Source organism: Pagrus pagrus (assembly GCF_965226575.1).
Source record: "Pagrus pagrus genome assembly, chromosome: 10".
In the NCBI taxonomy this organism is placed as follows: Eukaryota; Metazoa; Chordata; class Actinopteri; order Spariformes; family Sparidae; genus Pagrus; species Pagrus pagrus.
Window position 1 is genome coordinate 31,706,943 of NC_140194.1, and position 18,223 is coordinate 31,725,165.

An 18,223-nucleotide genomic window follows, 5' to 3' on the forward strand; every position below is an offset into this window, starting at 1 on the left:
AATATTGATGAAATTAACTAGTTTCGTGGCAGATAATGCGTTATATAGAGGCTGTGTGTCGCTGCCCCGTCTCTCCCATTATATGGATATATCGCCGCTACACTGGATCTAATTTCGTCCGAACGACGCCGAATGACACCAAAGTTATCTGGGTGAGTAAATGACCATATCTTTTGCCAGAAATAAGGTCCAGGTTGTAAAAAACGGTACTTATCCTTTAAGAGCACTGGCCAGCTCGGTGTCTGAGCTGAAGCCATCCAGGGTGACTGGACTGCTGCTCTTTAGATTCTGGAGGCCTGCTATTGTTTTCATACTATCCCAGGCTGATCCAAGGTTGTTTGTTGCCATCTTGGCCTCCAGTTTATTTTTATAGTCTCGTTTTGCTTTAAGGATTTCTACTTTTAGATCCTTTTTAGCTATTTGCAGTTTAGCGATGTCACTCTGCTTAAAGCGTGACCTGTAAGCTATCCTTGTGCTTTGTGCTTTCTGTCTTTTTAAGACAGTTTAGTATGTTGGCAGCAGATGCACACAGTTATGGTCCGCTGAACCCAGCGGTGGTAATGGCAGTGATTTGTAAGCGTCTTTTATAGATCCATAGCAGAGGTCCAGGGTTTTGTCCCGTCTGGTAGGACAGGAGACATACTGGTAGAAGTTTAGCAGTGTTTTCTTAAGACATACATGGTTAAAATCACCCAGTATGAAGTTTGGCGCCTCAGGTGAGAGTGACTGCATTTTCTGCACGGTATCGAAGATGGTGTTGGAAGCCGACACAGCGTTCACCCTTGGGTGAATGTAGACTGTTGTTATAAAAAGTTGTGGAAACTCACGGGGCAGGTAAAAAGGTTGTAGCGATACTGATAAAAGTTCGACATCTGGTGTACAGATATGTTCTCTTACAGTCACAGAGGTGCAGTATCGTTTGTTGAAATACAGACATACACCGCTACCTTGAGATTTCCGCGTCTGTTGGTCGAGTGGGTAAGGTGCACCAAATCCATCAATCGACAAGTCAGTGTCCTGATCATTCTCCGTCAGCCAGGTCTCTGTGAAAGCCAGGACACAACAGTCCCTGAAGTCCTTTCAGAAAGCTGACCTTTCCCTGGAGCTCATCCCCTTTGTTCCTCAGGGACTGGACATTCCCGAGGATCATGGAGGGTATAGGAATCCCAGAAAGCCGCTGTTTTTGGAAGTGTTGCCTGACACCTCCCCGCTTGCCTCGCTTCCTCCCTTGTTTTTCCCCCTGGGTCTTTTAGAATAAAGTATATTATTAGAGTATATTATTTTATTGTTATTTAAGTACATTGTGGTAAATTACAATATTTAGGAAGGAGTTCACAGCATTATTTGTGGTTTAGGGACAACACTTTGTATTCCGCCCTCCCTGAACCTTGGTGTTTAGTTTGGCAGATAGGAAAACAGTTCTCCACATGAAAGACAAAGGAAGACAAGAAAAAACACATTAAATCACATATTTTAGCTACAAAGTATATTCAAGTATATACAGTAGGTTATAGAATAATGTTGAAACACTCCTAATATAGCTAGCATAACTGCTACAACCATGTGGAAATATCTAGTAGCTATTTAGTTCGTTAGCTCGATGCTTACACATCATGGAGTTATCATTAACGCGCTAACGACAGTTAGCATCGGCGATCGCGATGATGTTACCTTACATTAACATAAGACGACATGTGCTCATACTTACAGGCATATATTTCCTGTGCTCTGTGGAAATGAACTTCAAGCTGCTGGTGTAACAGATGCGGGTAAGGCATGAAGGAGACGACCCAAGGACTTGTTTTCCAGCATTTATTTTCTGCAGAAAACAGTAATGCACATTAATTGCCTTCTGTTCCTTTTCTGCACCTCTGTTCCGTCACTAATGCAAATACATTAATTTAACATCACAGTATATATTCAGCTCAGTATGCACATTACAGTTTTTTTGGATTGCATAAACACTAAAATCAAAAGTCGTCCACAATTATAAAAACCTTACACTCAAGGAGCAAAACTCGGGACCAGATTAGCACAACTATAAGCACAATGTCAGCTTCACACTTTTTGCAAATGACTGCACACAGTAAATTGCAAAACACTAAACACACTTGTAGACATTAGATACAGATGCATATCATGATGTCACTTCCTTGCAAATTCCAAAGCACTGACTTTCAAATGACCACACTCATTATCTAATTGGTAAACACAACACTCAGGTGCACCAACACATGATTGCTTAATTGTAGACACACCAATCAGGTTCAAGCACTACAAAAAGGCAGCAGGTGAGTTCACCTGTCTTCCATCACAATGGAATGAGTAAGACGAGGAAGAGTACGAATGAGAGGAGGAATTCAAAGAGAAGGAGAAGGAGGTGAAGGCAGAGGCCATGCCAGAGGTCAAGGCCGAGGTGGAGGTAGAGGAAGAGGAAGAGGAAGAGGAAGAGGACGAGGACGAGGACGAGGCAGAGGAAGACCGGAAGCAGGAATACATGCCCTAAGAAGGAGAGGACCAAATTTATCAAATGAAATTCGGGCAACATTAGTTGACCATGTGGTGAACCACGGACTGACGCTGAGGGAGGCTGGACTGAGAGTTCAGCCAAATCTTAGCAGATATACAGTGGCATCTGTGATCAGGACATTTCGACAAGAAAACAGGTAAAAACAAATCTTTCTACAAAAGTAATCAACTGCTTAGTATATACCTTATCAGCACTGTTCATACTGGTTCCTGTGAGATCCTATGTATTTCTTTCCACATAGGATTCAGGGGCGAGAGCGACAAGGAGGGAGGGGGCCTATTTTCACACAAGAACAAGAAAGAGCAATCATAAACATGGTTCTGGCCAATAATGCAATAACTCTCAGAGAAATTCAAGTCAACATCATTGGCGACGATGGCATTTTCAATAATGTTCATCAGGTCTCTCTCAACACTGGCACGCATCCTGAAAAAAAATCAACTTCAAATGAAACAACTGTATCGAGTGCCTTTTGAGCGGAATTCGGAGAGAGGGTCAAACAACTGCGGCATGCATATGTGGAGGTATGTATTGTTCACTTTAGCACTGTGATGTTACACACTGCAAGCTAAATTTACTGTGTATTAGATCCATGCTAAACTACACAATCTTGTCTTTCACTGTATTACAGAGAGTTTTACAGATGGATGCTGAAGAAATCCCACACAAGTTTATCTACATCGATGAGGCAGGGTTTAACCTCACAAAACCAAGGAGAGGCAGAAACATCATTGGCCACAGGGCTATAATCAACGTCCCAGGACAGCAGGGGGGTAACATCACCCTCTGCGCTGCCATTACACAGAATGGGGTCCTCCTCCGTCATGCCAATATGGGCCCTTATAACACAGCTCACATTCTGACATTTCTGGACCAACTGCACAACATCCTCACAATGAACCAAATACAACAGATGCAATACATTGTCATCTGGGACAATGTATCATTCCACCGCTCTGCACAGGTCCACAACTGGTTTCAGCACAATCCTCAATTTTCTGTGCTATACCTTCCACCATACTCTCCATTTCTCAATCCAATCGAGGAGTTCTTCTCAACGTGGTGGTGGAAGGTGTATGATCTGCAGCCCCAGGCTCAAGTGCCCCTCATTCAGGCCATGGAGGAGGCCTGTGACCAAATTGACGCCATAGCCATTCAAGGATGGATTCAACATGCACGGCGGTTCTTCCCTCGTTGTCTTGCGAATGAAGATATCGCCTGTGATGTCTACGAAATTCTCTGGCCTGATCCAGCTCGGTGAAGAGATAATCCCTAATATTTTCCCTGCTGGATTTCTTTTCTTTTTTTGTCAGTTCCCACCCCCCCATATTTTTTATAGTATCTTTTTTTTCGATTGGGTGTGTATTTTTTTTTTGTTTGTTTGTTTTTTGGTGTTATGCACAGTACTGTTGTAGCATGGACATCTTTTGTTGAAATTTTGACTGATTTAGATAAATAAATTATTTTTTCATCACTCTTCAGCATTGGTCTTGTGTTGTATTTGGTGAATTTTTAGTATTGTATATTTGCACTTTCTCTGTGTACTTCACTTACATTACTCAAATAACTGAGGAGTAGAATTGCTAAAAGTGTTTTAGGTTAAGCGCAGCAGTGTGTAACTGGTTCCGACAGAATTAAGTCATATGAAACGTGTGTGTTTTCATATGGTAACAAAATATCATTTTTATAAAGTAGTGTATAGTTTTTACAAGAGTGTTTCATTTTGCAAAGGATGTGAGGTGTACTGCTATAAATGTGTATACGGTTGTGCTAATTGTGTGTAGTGTTTTGAAAAACCGGGCCCTCTATTCGAAATCGTGCTTAAGCAATTGAAAAAAAATGTAAATTGACAGGAAAACATTTAACCTTAAACAACAAATCCCCTCAAAACCATGACACGATATACAAAAGGGAGAACAATGACCCCTGGTGGGCAAATTATAACAGTGCGTGGATGAGAACGACTAAACAGAGACAACGAAAATCATAACATGTAGCAAAGAAAAGCACATACCTGCAGAAAACAGTAATGCACATTAATTGCCCTCTGTTCCTTTTCTGCACCTCTGTTCCTCAACAGGCAAAATGACAGCTGCGTTACAAATGGCGCCCAGTAAGTTAGATGGAAACATCTACAAAACTTGTATTAACGGTCAAAACAGCACAAAACAGCTAGGTAACGTAGTAGTGTTAACGGTAACATGGTGCATTAAAGTTTACAACATAAACGGTTCAATTTCCAAAGAAAACAATAAAATGGCGCAGCAGCATTTCTCCACGCAACTTACCCTCACTAATGCAAGGCGGCACTGTGAGGGTCAGTCGGGACTACGGAAGCTTAGAAGGTACAGAAAATGTGACGTATGGCAAAGTAATTTCCGCAGGAAACATTAATAAAGATAACAGCAAATTAAAATAACTCATAAAGATTAAATTCACACATACTCAGCAATCATTAAATGATAAATAAAATTGACGAATACAAATTGGAAATAAGAATTGATAAAGTGCATTTTTAACTGTTACACTGGCTTCACATAGCTTACTCCATCTGCTACTCTGCTGCTTCAACACTGGCCAGCTACAGCAACCCCAATGGGTCAAAACTCAAACTCAAACTCCCAATGGGTTTAAAAATACAGCCACCACTAGGTGGAGTCATTGCGTGCCAGGAGAGGGCAGCACACTGAGTTCTGAGTAAAGGGTCTTTGTGGGCTTGCAAAGTTTTTGTTTGCGATATTTCTATGACATGTGGGAAACTAGTGGGCCCAAATCCAAGACGCTCAGGTGAACACAGAAAAAGGGCGGGAAATCACACAAAAGGAGGAAATGAAAAGCAAAACACGACACATGAAGGCAGAACTTCTAAATAATACAGCAAATCACAGAACCACAAACTCAAAACATGACAGTTCCATTTAGATGACTTTGAATGCAAGTCTCACAGTGATTTTAGGTGACATCATCACTACTGTCTGTCTATCAACTATTTATCTTAAAAACTGCAATCCATAAAACAATCCAGATAAGCACTGTCCATGAGGTGCAAGGCCTGTCCATTATATTTTCATGTGAGAGCCAGGTTGTTCCAACCTCATCTCTGTCAACTTCAGCATTAGCCCTGATGGAGGATGACGGAAAGAGAGGGTGAGGAGGATTGAAAATTAAGCTGAGCAGTAGCTGAGAGGGGAAGATAGAGGCTGATGAACTGTGATGGTGTGTAGCTCAGCAGGAAAGACTCCCATGCGGTGGGACAGACAGACATGGACAGAAACATAGACAATTACTCCCCATCAGACCCAGTTTGTTTTGTTGCAGACAAAGCTTTTTGAAGGTGTGTTTTATGGACTTAGTCCCTGCTGTCACCTTTTGTAGCTCAATTCATGAAATCAATAATATTCTTTTTTGTCTGCAATGGCATTCTGAGTCATGATGTTTTCATTTTTTCTAAAAAGCAATGATCGAGAACAGATGGAGGGTCTAGAGAGGTGAAAGAAGTTAGAGGATGAACAGAACCTTGAACAAAGATTCTAATAAAGATGGCCACTTATGTCTTAAGTGTCTGTGTCTTCTTCAAGTAAACAAAGTGCAGAGCAATGACAATCAAGGTCTGTCTGAGTTTTAAAAATGTCCCCGCTTGTCTTGTCCTAAGTGTGCTGGTATGCTGTTATCTGCAGCGGTCAGCTGTGTTGAATAGACATTTTTGGTCACTGTTGAAGAACAACAAGTGATTTAAAGTGTTGCCTGCTGTGCCTGCAGAGAAAACTTACCAGAAACAGCAGTGAGGTTGACAGAGTTGGGAGGATGACTTTAATAATATATTCCAATACAGTTACTACTTATTTGTTAAAAAATCCAAGTACCTAGTCCAGTGTCACGGTTCTGCTGTGGCAGTCTGGTTGTTTTTGTTCTGATTGTGTTTTTCCTCTGTCAGCCTTTTCCCCCTCCTTTTCTCCCTCACCTGCTCCTTCCCTGTGTGTGTGTGTGTGTGTGTGTGTGTGTATGTGTGTGTGTGTGTGTATGTGTGTGTGTGTGTGTGTGTGTGTGTGTGTGTGTGTGTGTGTGTGTGTGTGTGTGTGTGTGTGTGTGTGTCTGTGGGTGTGGCGGCAGCAGCAGCAGAGTGGCGCACCTGCTTTTCATCAGCTCATCACCCTCCGACTATATCACCCTGGTCTCTCCACAACTTCAGTGCCAGATTATTCTGTCCCTTACTGTGACTACACTGTACCACGTATCAAGTATTATCTCAAGGCTCAAAGTATACTATGTTCCTGAGTTTTTGCTCTTCTGCTAATACTCGTTTTGTTGGCTCGCCCTGCAGAAACCTCCAGCGCTTCTCCGCTCTGTTACCTGATCGCCAGCCCTTCTATGTTCCTCCACGCCGGCTAATGGAGACCTGCCTGCCTGCCTGCCTCTCTGCCCGTCTTCCGGCCTGCCTACCTGCCAATCTGCCACTCTGGTCATGTCGCCCACATTACCACCCGAACGCACCATTTCTAATAAACCGTTTGCTCTCTGCATTTGGGTCTACTGAAAACTCAAACATAACATCCACTTGATACATTTCTGTTACTTTTTGATAACTTCAATACCATAGAAATGGATTGCCAGTAAACCTTCCCTCCTGGGTAACCATGTGCCCAGTGGCAGAGGTGTATAGGGAACCACCATAGCATTGTTCAAACAACATTTACTTCATGATGATACGTTGAAGACTAGATGGGACGGACGCAACGGTCTTAGCAAGATCTGCAAGAATCTAAGAGGCTTCAAGAAACTGAAGCAAGTCCAGTTGCCTATGATACAGCACTTCAAATTACCATGATCTGGATGACTGAGAACCTTCATCAACAATCTAAGAGGCCTTAGATTACATCAGGCCAAGTCCAAGTTGATTACATCAAGTCCAAGTGTTGGGGAAGGAGGGACACAAGTACAACGCACAGACCTCATGTCTTCCTGTCAGGAAGCACCTCACAGCACTGGAGATTTCTCAGTGCCTGTGTCACCCATAGCCCACAGGAATAACATCATGGATGCCATGCCACAGACTAAACCCATGAAGACAGGGATCAAATGGCCGAAGATGTCTGACACCACGGATTGGGCCAGCTTTGACGAAGACCTGAATAGAATCCTTGAAGTCACACCAGCGGGAAAGGCAGATCGGAAGGTGAATACTCTCACCAGGTACAAGGTGAATAATCTCACCATGATCAGGTACATGGTGGCGAGCAGTGTGCGAAATACCCGTCAATATTCGGGGGGGTCCCCATCTCCCGATTGTTGTGCAACACCAAAATACATTTTCTCAATATGCAGTAGGCCTATAACATTACAATATTTCATGGATGCAAGCCAAGACAATTAGTCTATGGCCTACATGACAACCAGGGGCGCCGCCAGGGATTTTGGGCCCCATGAAAAGAAATCTAATTGGGCCCTTGTATAGGCCGGCGAAAAAAATGTATGCTGTTTTATGTAAAACTATGCATTTTAATGATATATTTGACTATCATTCCTGTATTTGTGAAAAGAGCAACATGACAGTTACTTGGTTACTGCTCACTGTCTCACTTGTAGTCCCACGTGCAGGTGTAATTTATCTCCACAACTGTAGACTCACAGGTGGTGGCGTTGGATTTGGGGTGAAAAAATACATATATGGGGCTATAATGTCGTTGCGATTTAATCTTCTGATTTCCAGAAAATATAAACATTTCTCTGATTGTATTGAGAGTTGTATTGAGTCTCACAGTCTGCATGTGCATGTCTATCTCCCTGGCTGTCTCTGAAACTGAGGGTCATGTAGTTCATGATGTTAAGCTTTGCTAGGTAATATTGATAGATAATGTTACATGACATTGTTGCTATGATGCTGATTAATTCATGTTATGCAAAAATACATGCTCCAAGCTATCCTGGTTGACTGCCAAGAGACCTACATAGCCTGCGGTCTTTCCATTCGCCCACCTGCTTCGTTGTCCAACCAGCCGCAGGTCACCTGTGCTAGCAGCAGTAGCAGCTAACATTACCTCAGCACCTGCTGCGTCTTCGGAGCACTCGGCCTCAACTTCACGTTGTTCTTCTGGGGAGTCACTGGGTGTGAGAGGATCCTCTGTTCTGGTAGCGAGTGGGCCCGCTGTGCTAGCTGCACCTGCATCGTCTTTCGGTGCCTCTTCATCTCTGAGTGCCGCCTTTTTGGATGTGAGCCCAAAGTGTGTGACTGATACACTCTGGTTTAGCTTTAGCTTGCTAGCCATGTTTAGCATGACTTCTCAACTTATGTCTTTCTTCTGTTTGGCACACATGGCTAATTTGCATACATGCGCAGGACGCTGCTCTGCTTGGCAACAAATACAACATATTTGTGAATAAATGTTTTGGATTCTGAATACTGGACATGGTCAGCTTAAACACATTTTAGTGACCATTAGTGACAATAAAATATTTTATTTTTTATTTTTTTGTCAAAATTTGAGACCCCCTTCAAATTTTGCTTTTGAAGCTTTCAGGGGGTCTCATGGGTTAATCCCCCCATATTTCACACACTGGTGGCGAGGCTATTATTTAATGATCCACAGGTTTTAATGCAGAGTCACAGGTCAGATGTTCACCCCTTGCTGCTGCTGGAAACAAGATTGATGAGAACATTGAGACTGAGACAAAACAGTAGAGTTGTGGGCTGAATATGAGTCATTGAAGCCAGTGTTAATATAACAAATATTTATTAGCGCAGCTTTAATTCTGTGAACCAAAAATAAAAAGACCAGAAGCCCAAAATGTTTATTTGACAAGCTGTCACCATCTGAACCCCCTGCATCACCCAGTGGGTGTTTTTGTTTTGTTTTTCATCATTAGTATTCAGTCAATCAGGAAGGAAGTGAATTAAACGTTTCACAGTAATGGCCTTGTGGATTTCCCAAAGAGCACTGCAATGACAAGTTTTGATTATCTGAAGACCAGCAGATCTATGAGCCAAAGCTGGTCTACTTGACAGCAAAAGGAGATCTCTCTCTCTCTCTCTCTCTCTCTCTCTCTCTCTTTCTCTCTCTATCAAATTCAAATTAGAATTTAAATAAGCTTTATTGGCCTGAATGTTTACGTCACATTGCTGCCAAAGCTAAATTATTATAATTAATATTATTGAATGACGACATTTTATACAAGATATCTAAATCAGTGATCACAAGATAAGAAATACATTTTAAACATACACACTCTTAATCATCTAGAAAGTCAGTCTGTACATCTCTCTCTCTTACACTCTTACTCTCTCCTCATTTGCAGCTGATAGAGAATACAATCACACACAACACACACACACACACACACACACACACACACACACACACACACACACTCGATGTGTATGAACTTGAGGCATTGAGCCTCCACTGTATAACTGACGATTACTAACCCAGATACCTGTTACCTTACTTTTTTTTCCATTTGCCAGTGGACAACCTGACTATTTATATCCACTCAGACACTTATTCTGCTCAACTGGTGGCATTTACTGTATCACCTTCATTCACCATTTCCCATCAGGAAGATCATGACAACCTAAATTGTATACCCCTTACAGGCTGGACACACTTGGATGCCTGTGTGGCGGCTGCATTGTTTAGGTGCTCATGCTCACTCATGTGTTTGTGTTCACAGCAGCTGCGTTGCCGATGCAGCGCAGCTCCTGCCTGACCTATCTGTTTACATGGAGTTTGACTTTGATATTTATCAATAAAATGATGATGCGATTTTCTTTTACTCCCGTTGAAAGAGCGAGAAAGTGAGAGGGAGAAAGAGCGGGAGGGAGGGTGGGAAAATGAAAGAAAAGTGAAAGAAAGATGCACAGGAAAGAAACTGCCCATCACCTGTCTGTGTTCTCTTCATGGCTGTGACATATTCTATACATACAGACATTAAAACTGTATTGAAATGCTGGTATGATGTGGATATGACAGGTTGTTTCAGGTCTCTTGGTGCCAAATACCGTGCAAGTGTTGGGGTAGAAATAGGCGAAACTCGAAATCTCTAGATGAAGCAACGCAGCAGCCAAGCTTGACACACGCATGAGAAGCACGACTCATGCAGCCAGTGCAGCTGGTCTTACCTGTTAACATGGACACCGAAATGAAAAGTGAGAGGTCACGCCACGCAGCAGCACTGCACATACATCCAGTGTGTCCAGCCTGAGCTGTGAAGGCAGCAGCTGCATTCTGCCACATTTTTTACCTACTTGGGATGATTTATCATTAAATCATATGATATGAAAAGCTCCACAGAAGAACATAATGCTTGACCCAGATAACCATCTACAAAATGTGCAAGGAAATAAGTAATGTGATTACAAGCTAATTAGTCACCAATCTGTGAGATGGCGAGGCAGCACTCGCCTGTAGTGTGAGTTAATGTGTGTGCTCTACTTGCGCATACCAGCTGGGTTTGTCATTTAACTGCTGCCTACCTGGAAGTCTATGAGCCTCTTATTGGCTCTCTGAGCCTGCAGCACCTATCACACGCGCACACACACACACACACAAGAATCCTGGTACACTCCCCCATCCAGAAAATGAGGAGTCGTATGTATGCTTCACTCATCCTATCAATCCCCTGACATATCCCCTTGCAGTGGCAATTGTGTAACCTAACCATAGCATTGTAGCCATCAGTGTAAATATGCCTGATGGAACAAGACCATGCTGGTTCTTCCTATGGGAAACATAAACTGCTTTACAGTATTAGTAATCATTACAATGTGTTCTGCATAGGGCTGTCAAAGTTAATAATAAATAATAATAACGCTGTAATGCAAATTCCTCGTAACAGCCTTAATTTTTGACGCACGATTTAACTAGCACCTTATAACCCTTGGTCCGCTCCGTAGTTTGTTAAACCAGGCAGTGATGCAGCAGTAATGTTGTGGAAAGGGTAAAGAAAAGGGTCTTTTGAATGGGAAGTTTAGCTTCACAGCCCTGCCAGATGGTTCTTTCAACAAAGTAACAAATAGCGAAGTTATTTACATATTTACATTTACTGTTGATGTGAACTGAGTTACCAACAGAGTACGTCAAGTCTCAAATACCACTTGCTGGCCGAGCACACAGCTGATGCAGAGAGCCCTCCTCCTCCTCGTCAAAGTCATTGTCATTGTTTTGGATTATTGTAATAATGATAAACATACGTTTGCGTAAGGCAAGCAGATGTGTCCACTCCCATGTTGATAAGAGTATTAAACATTTGAAAAATATCCCTTTAAAGCTCTGGTCTACGATCTGAGAAAGGTTTGAAAAAAGCATCCCCCCCCCACACACACCCCTCCCCTCTGTGCTCCTTAACCCCTCCCCTCCGAGCTCGTATCGCTCTCCCCTCGGAGTCCCGCGACACACCCCCTCCGGCTACAAGCTTTTTTTTTTTTTTTTTTCTCTTCAACGAACTTTATGCCTCCCGCAACAAGGTTTTTTTTCTCTTCAACGAACTTTATACCTCCCGCAACAAGCACCAAGAGCAACAAGCCGGCAGAAACCAAATACAGCCCAGCTTTGAATGCGGAGTAACGATGTCGGATTCACAGGTAAAGTTATTACAATGCACGTTGAAATTAACGTAAATCTTGTAAGTCATTACAATGTCCACAGCTAAGCTCCACAGCCAAGCTAGCGTAACATCATTAGCATGCTACAGCTACGTTACCTTACAGCTACGTAATAAGTTACAACAGCTAAGTTAGCCACTTCTAAAAGTTATTGAGGGCCAAGAGACTAACAGATGCTGCCGCCAGCTTTCATCACAACGATCGCTTCCACATTGTGGCTGAAAAACAAACCTGTGTGAGTCTCGGAGCAGCTGTGTGTGTCCCAGCTGCTGTCTGAGTAGCACCAGACCGCAGCTAGGACACACACAGCTGCTCCAAGACTCACACAGGCCGCGACACAAACGTGCCCGTAAACCGTGATCTCTTGTTTATGACAGATAAGACACACAAATACACACATCGTAACGCCTATATGATAATCCATCATATTGATTTAGCAAAGGCTTCGTTGAAAACAAACGGACAAGACCGGGAGGAGGGTTAGCAAAACAGCTGAGCAGTGACCGGGCGAAAGGTTGTTATGGAGAAATAAATCCGGACAAATAAGATAAAAATCCGGAAATATATCCGAAACCCCTCCGCTTCGCGTTGGGATTTCATCCATCCCTTCATTCATCTTACTTGCTGCTTCATTTAGCTGCCACAAGCAAATAAATAGGCTGATTTGGTGTAAACATGTTAGCAATGTTAGCTTGTTGTTAGCTTACAATGCTAGCAAAGAGGCTAACGTCTCCGTCGAACAAGTAAACAAGTGTTGACAACACTGCAGAGACAGACACCGTCTAATAACACAGAAACAAACTAACGGCAGCTTTCACAGTCATCAGCAGCATCGTCATGAAAGTTATCTGTGTCACAACATCCACAATAAAGACGAAGGTTACCTGCTCAACAGAAACGCCGCTGTATCAGCACCGGGTCCATATCTTCACGGACCTTTCGCCACCGTACAAATGATGACCCGATGTTTATTCGGTTTGAGCCCTCTTTGTTTCACATCTCGCGTTGTGTCTTTTCAGTGACAGACTTTCTTTCTTTGACTCTTTGTCAGTGGGGCGAGCAGAGGCAGCTGAACTGCTCAGGGCGAAACAAACCTCTTGTCCGCTTGTAGTTTCAAATGCGGAAGTGGGTCGGGACCAGACGTGAGCAGGAGCAGGAGAGTGGGCGAGGATTGGATCGGAAAATTGATCCAATAGGAGCCATCCGGGCCGGATGGTTCCTATTGGATCAATTTCTTTTCAGTTTTACAGACACTAGAGAGAATGGATTTTTTTGGTTCCTTTTACTCTTCACATTGTGTAGGTGGTACTACTGGGTCATAACCACCATCTAATTGATGTTAATAATAATAACAAATCTTTCAAATCGTAGACCATAGCTTTAAGGTACATTTAGAACAGATAAAAATGTGCAATTAATTTGTGATTAATCACGAGTTAACTATGGCCAATCATGCGATTAATAACGATTGCATATTTTAATCAATTGACAGCCCTAGTTCTGCAATGTCTTTGGTGCAAGTGGTAATGTTGGTGTAAGGTGACCAAAGACAAGACTGATGGAGTTCATCCTCTGGAGACCATCGGCGCACCATTAATATCAACAATTTCAACTGAGGTTGGGGGAAAAGTGAACAAAAGTTCCTCCTCTTAAGCACATGCGCTGTGTTCAACTAGAGTCATGGCCTCATGCAACCACTTACTCACTCACTCATGAATTAACATACAAAAATACATGCAATCCATTCATCCCGTGGGGGACATAAATGTATCAAATTTCATGAATATCCATCTAACAGTTGTTGAGACATTTCACCGAGAGCCACAAATGTGAACTTGGGCGCTAGAGTAAAACTCAGGGTATCACCAAAGTCAGTAGGATATATCCTTCAGAAATCATGAATGGATGAGTGTCAATCCATCAAATAGAGGTTGAGATATTTCAAAGGATGAGTGAAGGAGTATGGTTAAGACCTGCTCAATTTGGAAAGTGTCACGAGATGACTTTTGTCGTGAATTGGCATTATACAAACAAAGATTAAAGTAAAGCTGGCACAAAACCCTTTCCAGCAGGTTGGAATGTTTCATTTCAGTTTTTGTCAACAGTCTCTCAGTGCAATGTCAGTGCAAAGATGGACACTAAGGCCACTCCTTTTTTAGAGGAAGGAATTTGCCTTGGTTTTTGGTGCATAAATAATGAAGGCTAAATATAGTCAAGAACAATTCTCTATTTATCTAAAATACTGTGAAAAATGGTATAGCAAGTGTCTATGTTTTATACTCACAAAGCTATACAGTTTTGTGCAAAGCTGTTCATCCTGGGATGTGCAAAAGTTCACAGTATAGAGTGATCTGTGTCATGGGATGATGGTCAAAGGTGTGACAGGGCAATAAGTTTGGTTCTGACACATTGTTTTTATTAGAACATGTTAAGACTGTGATGGTATACAGTGTGAACAGTGATATGATCAGGCTAGGACATGTTGAGTGTTTTGATTGTTTGTTTTGTAAAGCCCTCTGTGCATGTTCATGTTCTTTCACCTCTTCAGGAAGAACGTAAGGAAGAAGAACGTAAGGAACAGTTGTGTACAAAACGCTGCAGGAGTGTGCAGGCACACTCCTGCAGCGTCTGCCTGAGGAAGTATTGTTTTGATTTGCAACTTTCTGTTGTCTGGAGGAGTTTGTGAGGTGTTGAAAAAGTGGTGATAAGTCTCTGGAGGCCCACCACTGTAGAGCCTGAGATTTTTGAGGGAAGTGACTTGGAGTGTGTGGCCCTGAGTGCGGCAATTGTAGAGGGAGGAATTACCTTGTTGTTTCTCTCTTCTGGAGGCGGTTGGTCTTTCCCGAGTGGAAGGGTGAGGTGAGGGAGAATGATCAGAGGAGTCTGCATACAGTCGAAGAGAGGAGTTGTGATGAATGGAAACAGTTGACAGAATGGTGGGGTGTAATGAACAAAGTAGCGTCTGGGAGCCTTTAACCTGGGTTCAGATTTAATCCTGCAGCCCCATCTCCCTTACTGTATCGTCTCCACCTCTGGTTACATAAAATGGGAGGTTTCAAACCAACTAGTTTGAAGAGTAAATAGACAATGAAACCCTCTGAAATCTGCATCAGTGTGGATTTATCTTCTTGTCTTGTATTCAGAAGTATGAGTGCTACATAAAATGACTCCACACATGAAGGTCAGTGTGCTCATCGTAGAGAATGACTCTGCCTCCCAATCTCCCAGCTAACACCTACATAAATACATATGCGTCCTGCATAATTTGCAGTAACCCCAACACAGAATGAACTTGCATCCATGTAATATTAATACATATTAAACATACAATAACTTGAATCTCAGTATGTAATATTGTACTGAGAGGGAGAGAAAAAGGCAGCATGATGCTGCTAAAGCTGACCCCAGGAAAACCTTATTGGATCTACAGTTTGGAGCTTGCCACTAGTAATTTAAAGCAACAATATATTGTCTTCTCCTACTCTGATTTAAAGCATTCCTTTTAAATAAAAGGAACCATCATTTTGATATGTAAGTATCTCAAGGAGATTGCTGGAGAAGAGACAATGACATGAGTCATCCCTGGCTTTCCAAACACCCCAAAACAACAGTTATCGGACAGGGAGGGAAAGTGCTGTCACTCAACTTCACACTCATGTCAAAGTATTACAAGTTTATTTTCCATGTAAGCATTTTTCTAAATGATAATCCCTACAATTTCTATCCTGGATTTATTTTGCAACACTGGCTCCAGGGTGTCGACTAACTCCTGATATAAAGAAACCTATGGAGCTATTCTCCAGTCTGCTCTAAATGAATGCACTATAGCCTGTATCTACAAATAATGGTAATGGCATCAGCTCAGTTCAGACACCTCAATCTTACAAATAAATTGAATGAAAAAATGTCAGAATATCTTATTTACAGCATAGCGTGAGTCCTTCAGTGCATAATTCTTTGAACACCACAGGATCGCACCTGTAACATAAGCTGCAGGGTAGTGAACCTCTCCATTGCATAATAACCTCATGGGATTGTACAGTATATTGTTCCAGCTATTAGTCACACACTCAGGTTTTGCCAGGGAAACTAGATATTGGTCTTAACCCTCTATGGTATGATGTTGCCTCGAGGCAACATAACCATTTTTGGACTTTTACACTCACACAATACATCCCCAGTTATGATGCAATACTTTTTAGTATAGTATAGTAATAGGTTTTTTTGTTTTTTGTTAAATGGTTCATGTAAAGTTAGATGAAATATGCTTAGACTCATTCATTCCAATGGGTTGTTCCACAATGGTACAAAGTTGACTGCAGGCAACATTCAGACATACAATCCTATGAAAAGAGTTATTTTTTCATAGGATTGTATGTCTGATAATTTTTTTTTTTTTTAATTTCTTTAGATTAGGTTTATTTGCTCTATTTTATGACAAAAAACACTCCAAAAAATGTTTTCCCAAGTGGCATCACAATGCGTACCATAGAGGGTTAATTTAATTTTCTTTGGCAAGTGACCATGATATAAGCATGATTATGCCCTTCAAGGTATCAATTATCAGGAATTAATGGACCCAACGGAGGAAACCGAGCCCTCCATGTCATCCATTGAATGATTCCTTATGTCAGGCAGTGATGTTTCTCGTACAATGCAACATACCAACAAACTGACGTTAAGGAAGTCCATAAAAAAATGCCCCTTTTCCCTGATGCCATTAGCATGATTTTCTGATATTATGTTTCACTGTTGGTTGAGTTGGAGGTGTGCAGCCTTTTGTTTGCAGCACATCAGTCACTGCTCCACCACTGTTTTTCTCCAAATGAGCAAATAAAATGTTCAAAGTTTGCCTAATCCAGTTGAATGTTAAAATATTAAAGTGTTGAATTGCAAAACCTACATAGCTTTATGGCATATTTTGGCACCTTCTCACCAGCGAAGCATAACAGCTCTGCATGGCATCTCATTACATTGAAGCTGGGCACGTACAGTATCACCCTGTTATTCACTTCTGTGTGCGGGGGCCGAGGGGCAGCATTTCACCTGACCTACACACTAAAAACAAGTAACTAAGATTAGTGTTTAGGACCTGAGCCAACAAACTATTAACCTATATGTATTTAAAATGTGACATGTCAAGGCTTCATGCACAGATTCAATAAGGAGTTTCTGCTCTGATATTATCAGTGGAAGAAATACTCACAGTGGGAAAAATATTTTGACAAAAGTTACAGTGCACAGCACGTCATGGTCATGCCATTTTTTGTTTCATTGTGTGTGTGTTTTATAGGTGCTTTCTGGACCCCTTTTCCAGTTTCCTGTTTTCTTACCGTTTTGTTGTGGTCCTCGCCAGTCTGCTTTCCCTCTACACCTGCTCTGCATCTTCCTCTTTAGCCTTTCCCTCCTTCCAGTGTTTTTCTGTTCATTTCCCTCACCTGTGTTTTCTCTGCCTCACTCCACCTGCACCTCATCCCCTCGTCAGCCTGTGTGCTCCATTCTGTCTTCACCTGAGCCTCTTCTGGTGTCTCCCCGTGGCATGTTCCTAGTTTTTTTCCTTATGTTTTTACTAGTTTGTACTTTGTCTAGCTTTTTTTTGCTACTCTTGGTAGTTACACTTCTTGTTTTTTGGATTTTACTTTGTGGATTTTCGGCTTGTGATTTAAACTTGTTTTTTGTTCCTTATCCTGTCTGGAGAGTGTTTCTGCATTTGGGTTCGCACTGTATTTTTGTAAAACATAACACAGCAGCTGCTTTGAATAATCAGCCTACCTGCTGCAGTCACACTGTCTGTTTTCACCCACTCCAAAAGTGTCCCATGACAGGCTTCATGTGAGTTTCACGGTGATAAGTATGGAAGCCCATTTCTGCCAGTTAAAGAAAAGTATACAACGAAAATTAAGCTTGACTGAAAATATTCCCATATTAACATTCCCTTAAAAAAAGTTGTTATTGTGAGATAGAAAGTCAAAATATGAGATATAAAAACAGTTGAAATTATGAGATTAAAAAAATGTATAAATATTACATAAAACATCAGAATTATGAGATTAAAAAATCTAAATTATTAGATAAAGTCAAAATTGAGATACAAAAAT

At 41.8% G+C, this 18,223-nt stretch overlaps 1 long non-coding RNA gene across 2 annotated transcripts; it reads right to left on the bottom strand.

The window, feature by feature from the left end:
* Window positions 1-1,301: 1,301 nt before the first annotated feature.
* LOC311263473 lies at window positions 1,302-17,547 on the bottom strand. Of its 2 annotated transcripts, XR_014623352.1 has the most exons (5): window positions 17,459-17,547; window positions 14,931-15,008; window positions 2,714-2,806; window positions 1,709-1,819; window positions 1,302-1,421 (listed from the first exon to the last, which is right to left on the bottom strand). It is a non-coding gene; the product is annotated as an uncharacterized lncRNA (long non-coding RNA). The 2 variants fall into 2 exon arrangements; XR_014623351.1 differs by lacking the exon at window positions 2,714-2,806.
* Between the last annotated feature and the right edge of the window lie 676 nt (window positions 17,548-18,223).